The 8,611-nt window shown below is 39.7% G+C and overlaps 1 pseudogene; it reads right to left on the reverse strand.

The window, feature by feature from the left end:
- The window catches only part of LOC107561661 (alpha-amylase 1-like), a 3,079-nt pseudogene extending 1,750 nt beyond the window's left edge, over positions 1-1,329 (reverse strand).
- Positions 1,330-8,611: the final 7,282 nt, after the last annotated feature.

Genomic DNA, 8,611 nt, shown 5'->3' on the forward strand with positions numbered 1-8,611 from the left:
TAAAAAATATGGTAGCGACGTTTTAGGTTTTAACTTAAATTTACAATTAAATACCGTAAATTTCATTAACTGATATAATGTTAATATACCAACCTATTGAAGTACTGAAATCTGTTTTGTACCTTTGTAATACACTGATAACCACCAAATGCAGGTGGTGATGAGAAAGTCACATGATGAACCAAAGCCCATCACAAGCAGCTTTTAAATAATAACATATATAGAAGGTGCACAGTGTCATTCACACAAACACTAAACACCATCATGGTAACACACATGAAACTGAAATAATGCAATAAACATTAATTTAACAACATTAGGTGTTAACACACAACCCTAATATACAAAACTGATAAGAAAAAACTAAAAGAAACATAGTTATTTCAACAAAAAAACATCAAATTTGAAATGTAACGCAGGGAATTCTGGGAATGTCAATTTATGTCTTTTTCACTTCCAAAAACAGTATACTATCGTAAAATTACATGTAATGTCCAATACCGTTTTTCACCGTATATAATAGGGGAATTTACCGTTAACCATTTAACAGGTTTTTACTGTAGCATTTTTACAGTCTTTTACCGTAAAATTTACGGTCATTTTTTACAGTGTACTCACTGGCTTTAATTGGCTCCCCACCCAAGTCAATAATCTATAAAAAGTTGTGTTAATGCTTTATTAACCAAATTTAAGTGAATGCTAAGTCTCCTTATTCAGAAGTTGATAACATAGAAAAGGGATGGTGAGACCTCTTGATAAATGAAGGGCTTGGTGCCAGATGGAAACCATTTGGTATTGAGGGTCTTGAGTCTGCCGTAGACGGTAGTAAGGTCACCAGGCCACATGTGCTTACAAGCATCTACTCTGAATCCAGCCACGCCCAGGTCGATCAGTTTGTACAGATATTCGGCCAGTTTTCCTCTAACATAGTGTTTTTCCAGGGCCAAATCCAGGAGATCTTCAAAGCGACAATCCCTGACTAGTCCAAGATAATGACAATGAAATGTCCCGTAGGAAAACACAAACAGTTTTTGGTGTAATTTATGTACTGTTTATATTGTTGGATAAGAACCCAGAAAATAAACCTGGTAAATATTGTGGTAGTTTTCAATATGCCCACTGCCAGTTTTACATTTGCCATCATTGAAGTCCAAATATGAGTAGAGAACAGAAGAGAAACTTTGATCCACAGCTGGAAGGATTGCCCTCTCCATGAATTGATTTACACATGTGATTGATGACAATATCAACATAAATGTTCACCTCAAAACATGGAAAGACAATGTGTCTTCTGATGTGCTTCCAAAGAGTGCCCAGTTTTCCCTCCATTCTATGACAACGGTCGCATATCTCAAGCAGATAGATTGTCTCTCTCACATCAAGATGTAACCAATCAAACGACTTGCTGAATCCTTCTGAATCAACAGGGTTAAACAGCATGTGGTACTTTGAAGCCGACCTCCCACAGGCAGAAGAACTTTTTGTGGAATGCAAAGGTTCCAGGGATTTTAAATGTTATTTGTGGAACCTTTCTTAAGGTTATTCATTAAGAGTGTACACTTGTGAAAGCAATGCAATGTCTGAAGGCATTGTACCATGTGTTTCGTGTCTTTAGGGATCAAAGGGTGGAACAAAACAGGAAAACAAGAAGACTTTTCGAGTTCAACTGCCCACAGTTCCACCAATTGCATGTGGTTTCTGAAGCAGCAGAAACCACGTGCTAAAACTTTCAAGTTTTAGAACTTTCTAAATTTTTGAGTTTTTACGACTTACCCAGGTAGCCAGCGCAATCGGGCCAATTGCAGCTGAGTGTCGGCTCACTCGGCTGTGTTCTGGCAGCGGAGCCAGCTCTGGCCCAGTAATGGTTGCCAGATTTGGCTAGGCTTTGGATGTGCGGATTTGGCCCGATTTGCATTGAGACACGGCACATTTAGCCACATTCAGCCCGATTACGGACAATAAGGGCTGGTCTGATTTTGGCTGAGATATGGGCATGCAGACTCGGACCAGTTTAGGTTGAGTGCTAGGGGTGGGTCTCAGTTTACAATGTGGTAAATAGTATGTAGCAGTGACACTTAAACTTAAACATAATATCTTGCACCTGCCCATGTTATATCTTAATGTATTTTTTATTTTAATTCCTATTTAAAAAATGTTTTTCCTTTTATCCAACATTCTCTTTTTTCTTTAACTACATTTGGAAATTAATGATTTAATTCATATAATGCAACAAGCTTAAAGTGGTTAAGGGAACTTTAACATTATTTTTGCTATATGAGTTTCAAGACATGCACATTAGCTTTGACATCTAATGACAAAACCTGAAGGGATTTTTGTGCTGCTAATTGCCAGAAGAACTTGCTACCCTGGTGAGTAAACATTTGATAATCAAGCATGTAATATCATTTTAATAAACTGTTCTACACATATATCAAAATAATGTTTATTTATAATGAAGCTATAATTGTGAGTTCGCTGATATAGTGCTAGAGTTTAGCTCCAACCATAGTCAAGCACACCTGATCCAGCTAATCAAGGTGTTCAGGATTAATAGAAACTTCCAAGCAGGTGTGAGTTGGAGCTAAACTGTGCAGAGCTGCGGCCCTCCAGGAATTGAGTTTGACACCACTGGTCTATGTTATTGTGACTTTTTTTTTTTCAATCAGTGCAAATAAATGAAAGTAATGGCAGTGCATCAGAGAAGGAGCACATATGGATGTTATGGGGTAATTCATGGGGTCGGTGGGGATGCCATGAAAAAAAATGGTGTAAGGGCCAAACCCTTAATCTTTGTAAAGGTGACATATTTAGTTGACATGCAGAAGTACATGTAGACTTAACAAGGACACTGTAAAATGTGTATTTTATTTTAGTTGGCAATAGATGCCATCTTAAGGATTTTAAGGTAACAATGTCATTTTTTGGAAAAACAAATTATTAAAAACTCTGGTTTTATATCAAAACTGGAAGGATTTTAGAAGTTGTAATTCTGTATGAGTAAGTGTAAGTATATATATATATATATATATTTTTTTTTTTTTTTATTTAGTGAACAAGACTAGTACTGGCTAGGTGTTGTGGCCCAGTGTCGGCTCAGTTTCAGTACGCTGTGCCGGCTAAGTGTAACATTTTGATTGCCATGATTGTGGACCAATGCCAGTGGTTTCTGCTCAGTTTCAGTACCCAGACTCGGGCTAGTACTGGTTAAGTGTTTAATTTCTCATCGGTGTGATTGTGGCCCAATGCCGATGGTGTTGGCTCAGTTTTAGTACCCAGACTCAGGCCAGTACCAGCTAAGTGTTTCAATTCTTGTCGGCGTGATTGTGGCCCAATGCCTGCCCATGTTATATCTTAATGTATTTTTTATTTTAATTCCTATTTAAAAAATGTTTTTCCTTTTATCCAACATTCTCTTTTTTCTTTAACTACATTTGGAAATTAATGATTTAATTCATATAATGCAACAAGCTTAAAGTGGTTAAGGGAACTTTAACATTATTTTTGCTATATGAGTTTCAAGACATGCACATTAGCTTTGACATCTAATGACAAAACCTGAAGGGATTTTTGTGCTGCTAATTGCCAGAAGAACTTGCTACCCTGGTGAGTAAACATTTGATAATCAAGCATGTAATATCATTTTAATAAACTGTTCTACACATATATCAAAATAATGTTTATTTATAATGAAGCTATAATTGTGAGTTCGCTGATATAGTGCTAGAGTTTAGCTCCAACCATAGTCAAGCACACCTGATCCAGCTAATCAAGGTGTTCAGGATTAATAGAAACTTCCAAGCAGGTGTGAGTTGGAGCTAAACTGTGCAGAGCTGCGGCCCTCCAGGAATTGAGTTTGACACCACTGGTCTATGTTATTGTGACTTTTTTTTTTTCAATCAGTGCAAATAAATGAAAGTAATGGCAGTGCATCAGAGAAGGAGCACATATGGATGTTATGGGGTAATTCATGGGGTCGGTGGGGATGCCATGAAAAAAAATGGTGTAAGGGCCAAACCCTTAATCTTTGTAAAGGTGACATATTTAGTTGACATGCAGAAGTACATGTAGACTTAACAAGGACACTGTAAAATGTGTATTTTATTTTAGTTGGCAGTAGATGCCATCTTAAGGATTTTAAGGTAACTGTCATTTTTTGGAAAAACAAATTATTAAAAACTCTGGTTTTATATCAAAACTGGAAGGATTTTAGAAGTTGTAATTCTGTATGAGTAAGTGTAAGTATATATATATATATTTTTTTTTTTTTTCTTTTTTTTAATTTAGTGAACAAGACTAGTACTGGCTAGGTGTTGTCATGATTGTGACCCAGTGTCGGCTCAATTTCAGTACCCTGTGCCGGCTAAGTGTAACATTTTGATTGCCGTGATTGTGGACCAATGCCAGTGGTGTCGGCTCAGTTTCAGTACCCAGACTCGGGCTAGTACTGGTTAAGTGTTTCATTTCTCGTCGGTGTGATTGTGGCCCAATGCCGATGGTGTTGGCTCAGTTTTAGTACCCAGACTCAGGCCAGTACCAGCTAAGTGTTTCAATTCTTGTCGGCGTGATTGTGGCCCAATGCCGGCAGTTTTGGCAGCCGGACTCGGGCCAGTGTATTTGGGCCGATTCTGGGTCATCATTCATTCCATGTCCATGCCAAGTCTGGCAACCGCAGCCAGACCGAGTTATTACTTCCGGCCTGCCGGATCTGGGCCATTATCGGGCCAATCCGTTTTGGCTACCTGGGTATCTACTGCAACACCATGTAGACACCAGGCACATCCGTGGACACATCTAAGTGAACGTTTCAAATCCATTTTTCCCAAGTAGAGCAAGCATGTGGAGTAAGTCAGAAATAGAACGGGGTATCAATTCAGAGCCAGACCGAGTTATTACTTCCGGCCTGCCGGATCTGGGCCATTATCGGGCCAATCCGTTTTGGCTACCTGGGTATCTACTGCAACACCATGTAGACACCAGGCACATCCGTGGACACATCTAAGTGAACGTTTCAAATCCATTTTTCCCAAGTAGAGCAAGCATGTGGAGTAAGTCAGAAATAGAACGGGGTATCAATTCAGCATCCTGTGAAGACCGTATCAGTTCACTGATTATAATGGCCTATATTTATTTTTGACGCTGGTGTAGACAGGGCCTTAAACCTTCCTCTATCATTTCCATAGCAAAGTTACCACTCTTTAAATAAGGTTTTTTCACGTATTGAGGCTTTCTAGTGCAGTTGTTGAATTTTCCACAAAAGCAACTTAGCGTCTAGCATTTAGAAACGATATCAAAACTGATATCGCTAAACAAACTAGACATTAAGATAAATCCTTCTGCTTTTTTTCCACAATCTTGTTTGATTTTGGAATAATGAATAAGACTGCTTCTTGTTGGCTGATTGGCTGCTGTTTGTGATAAACTAATGTTAATGCCAATTTTTTTAACCAGTGCATTTGTACTTTAAAACTTTAATAAATGTAAATGTAATTTCTATTCACATGACCCAAACAAGGTTAAGAACCACATCTTTAAGAATTATAACCTTTCACTCCTGAAATATGTCTAAAGGTATGGGCTATATTTTGAGACCTTAGGAGTTGAGGATAGACCACATGGGGAAATCCTAATGTAAAAAGAAGCCCTATTGTTAGACTTATATACACAGTGTTTGTACTTTACATGTTGTAACAAAGTTAAGGGATTGTGGTGTAATAGTGACACATGACAGTTGTGCTACTCTGACTTCAGTTCTGAGATCTGAATCTATCTCAGAATAAACTAGGAGATTCAGGAGCAAAACTGCTCTCTGATATAAAGGTTGAGCCACATTTTACTACCGTTGTGAGTGTATTTCTATTTAAAGATCATAGTATGTACAACTAAATATACTTGTTGGATATTGGCCTTTAGCAAGTCTGGATGGATGGATGGAAATCTCTGGTTGTAATATTGATATACAAATATCTCTGCCTCCGTTTTTAGAATTCAGTCCAGCTTCAGAACTGTCAGGTGAATAATGGCAAGTTCACCCTACAGGATTTTAAGCCCGATTTGCAAGTCAACGAGCTCGCCGACCAGTCAGACTGTGATCGGGGGCAAATCAGCGGGTGATCAGCGCTCGGCAATCTTTATGTGTGAACTACTCAATGATGCATCAAAGAGGTTCGCTGATGCCAGACAAATATCTAACAAGAAAGATATCTGGACCTGTCAGCCGACTCGACATCCTGTGGCATCAGGTGTAGCGACGAGCTACAGCCAATGAGAGCAAGGCATGGGTTGAGGTCAACGGAAGAAAACAGCACCAGCAACATGGCTTTAAGAAAAGTGTGGACACAAGAAATGAAGCAAAATTTTCCAGAACAGATCATCGCGCCAACAGCTTGCAGTGCTAATTTCTTCCCAAAGTCCATTTTCAAATAAACAACTCCTGTTTCATGCATTGTTTCGCGTCATTTCCCATTCCACTTCTCAAGTGTGTTTTCGTGACAAAACATGTTTGGGGACCAGATAAGAGTCGTTGGGTGACAGAGTTGTTGTCAGCTCGTGTAGTGTGTGACTCCTTGTTGCGGATCATTACGTAGAGTCACGTATGAACATCACAAGTTGTGTAGTCTGAACTAGGCTTCAGAAAAAATTACAACAGTCATTCTCAAATTGCTCTGCAAGTCTTCTTCTATCGCACCTGATTCAGATCATTAGATTGTTACGAGAGAGCTCCATGAACTGTCTTGCCAATTGCACCTGTTACAAGAGAGCTCCGTAAAAGTGTGTCAGATAAGAAAAACATACAAAATGTGCAGATCGGTGGGTTACCAGGATTGACCACTACATTACCGTGATGCCACAGTTACAGAATCAACTCACTGTGTTACAATTTTAGACTCACTTCATGAGAATGAGTGCTAAAAAGGACCGTTGACACAGCATATAGTCTTAGTGCTACAGATTTGTGCTAATATAACGGGTTCTGACCTATGGCCCTTGAGGTCCACTTTCCTTCAGAGTTTAACCAAAGCCACTGGAAGGCAAGCCTGCAACCTTTAGCCAAAAAAACGTAATGGCTAATACTAACGCTGCTGTTTTGGCAGTACGCAGGCAAGGAGACCAGAGGCCACTGTATGATTGGCTGAGGTACCTCACATGATCCAAGTTAGCCGTCACAATTTTTCCAATGGTAAGTACTGCAGACACTGGCATCACATTTAACTCCAACTCTAATCTAACACACCTGAATCAAGGTCTTCGGGATTACTAGAAATTTACAGGCAGGTGAGTTTAATCAAGGTGTTAAGAACCACTGTGAAAAACAACCCCACACCATAATCCCCCCTCCATCAAACTTTACACTTGGCACAATGCAGTCAGGCAAGTATCGTTCTCCTAGCAACCACCAAACCCTGACTCGTTTATCGGATTGCCAGACAGAGAAGCGTGATTCGTCACTCCAGAGAACACATCTCCACTGCTCTAGAGTCCAGTGGCAGAGTGCTTTACACCATTTTATCCGACACTTTGCATTGCACTTGATATAAGGCTTGGATGCAGCTGCTCGGCCATGGAAACCCATTCCATGAAGATCTATGCACTGTTCTTGATCTAATCTGAAGGCCACACGAAGTTTAGAGGTCCGTAGCTATTGACTCTGCAGAACGTTGGTGACTTCTGCGCACTGTGCGCCTCAGCATGCGCCGACCCCGCTCTGTAATTTTACGTGGCCTGTTGCTGTTGTTCCCAATTGCTTCCACTTTGCTATAATGTCACTAACAGTTGACCGTGGAATATTTAGCAGTGAGGAAATTTCACAAATGGACTTATTGCACAGGTGGCAACCCATCACGGTACCACGCTTGAATTCACTGAGCTCCTGAGAGCGACCCATTCTTTCACAGATGTTTGTAGAAGCAGTCTGGATGCCTAGGTGCTTGTTTTTTTATTTTTTTTGGAACGCCTGAATTCAATGATTTGGAGGGGTGTCTCAATACTTTTGGCAATATAGTGCATGTATTCATGTCAGTTCTTAGAGATTGCCACACATTTGAACGGTTGGCCAATATTCTGGCATGCAATGTCTGATAGCACAAAAAGACAATAACTGGTGGACATTAAATTATTTATTTCCCTTTCTTGATAATACGCATTGATCTATTGTTTATATGCGAATAAATGCACAAAATTAAACCTGTTCAACATATAACGCGATCAAACTGTTCGGATTACATGGATTACTTTTACAATGTCTTTGAAGCTTGAAAGTTGTGGTTGAATGAACATTCAATGGAGGGAGAGAAATCTCTCAGGTTTCACTAAGGCCCCGTCCACACGGAGACGCGTTTAGTTGTATATGCATACATTTTGTATCGTATAGGCATTTCGTCCACACGGATCCGGCGTTTTGGGAGAGTGAAACCAATATTTTTTGAAACCGGGTCCCAGAGTGGATAAATCTGAAAACGCCACCCTTGTGTTTTCGTGTGGACAGCGAATCCGTATTTTTTCTGAAACGATGACGTCATCAGCCCACGTCTCGCCCCTAGTCAGACAACGCTACGTCACGTAACAGCACCAAAAACATGAACAAACACTGAACGACTGTCTTTTTATTAACTAA

The sequence above is a fragment of the Sinocyclocheilus grahami genome, unplaced genomic scaffold (assembly GCF_001515645.1).
Source record: "Sinocyclocheilus grahami isolate Dianchi unplaced genomic scaffold, SAMN03320097.WGS_v1.1 scaffold787.1, whole genome shotgun sequence".
Lineage (NCBI taxonomy): Eukaryota > Metazoa > Chordata > Actinopteri > Cypriniformes > Cyprinidae > Sinocyclocheilus > Sinocyclocheilus grahami.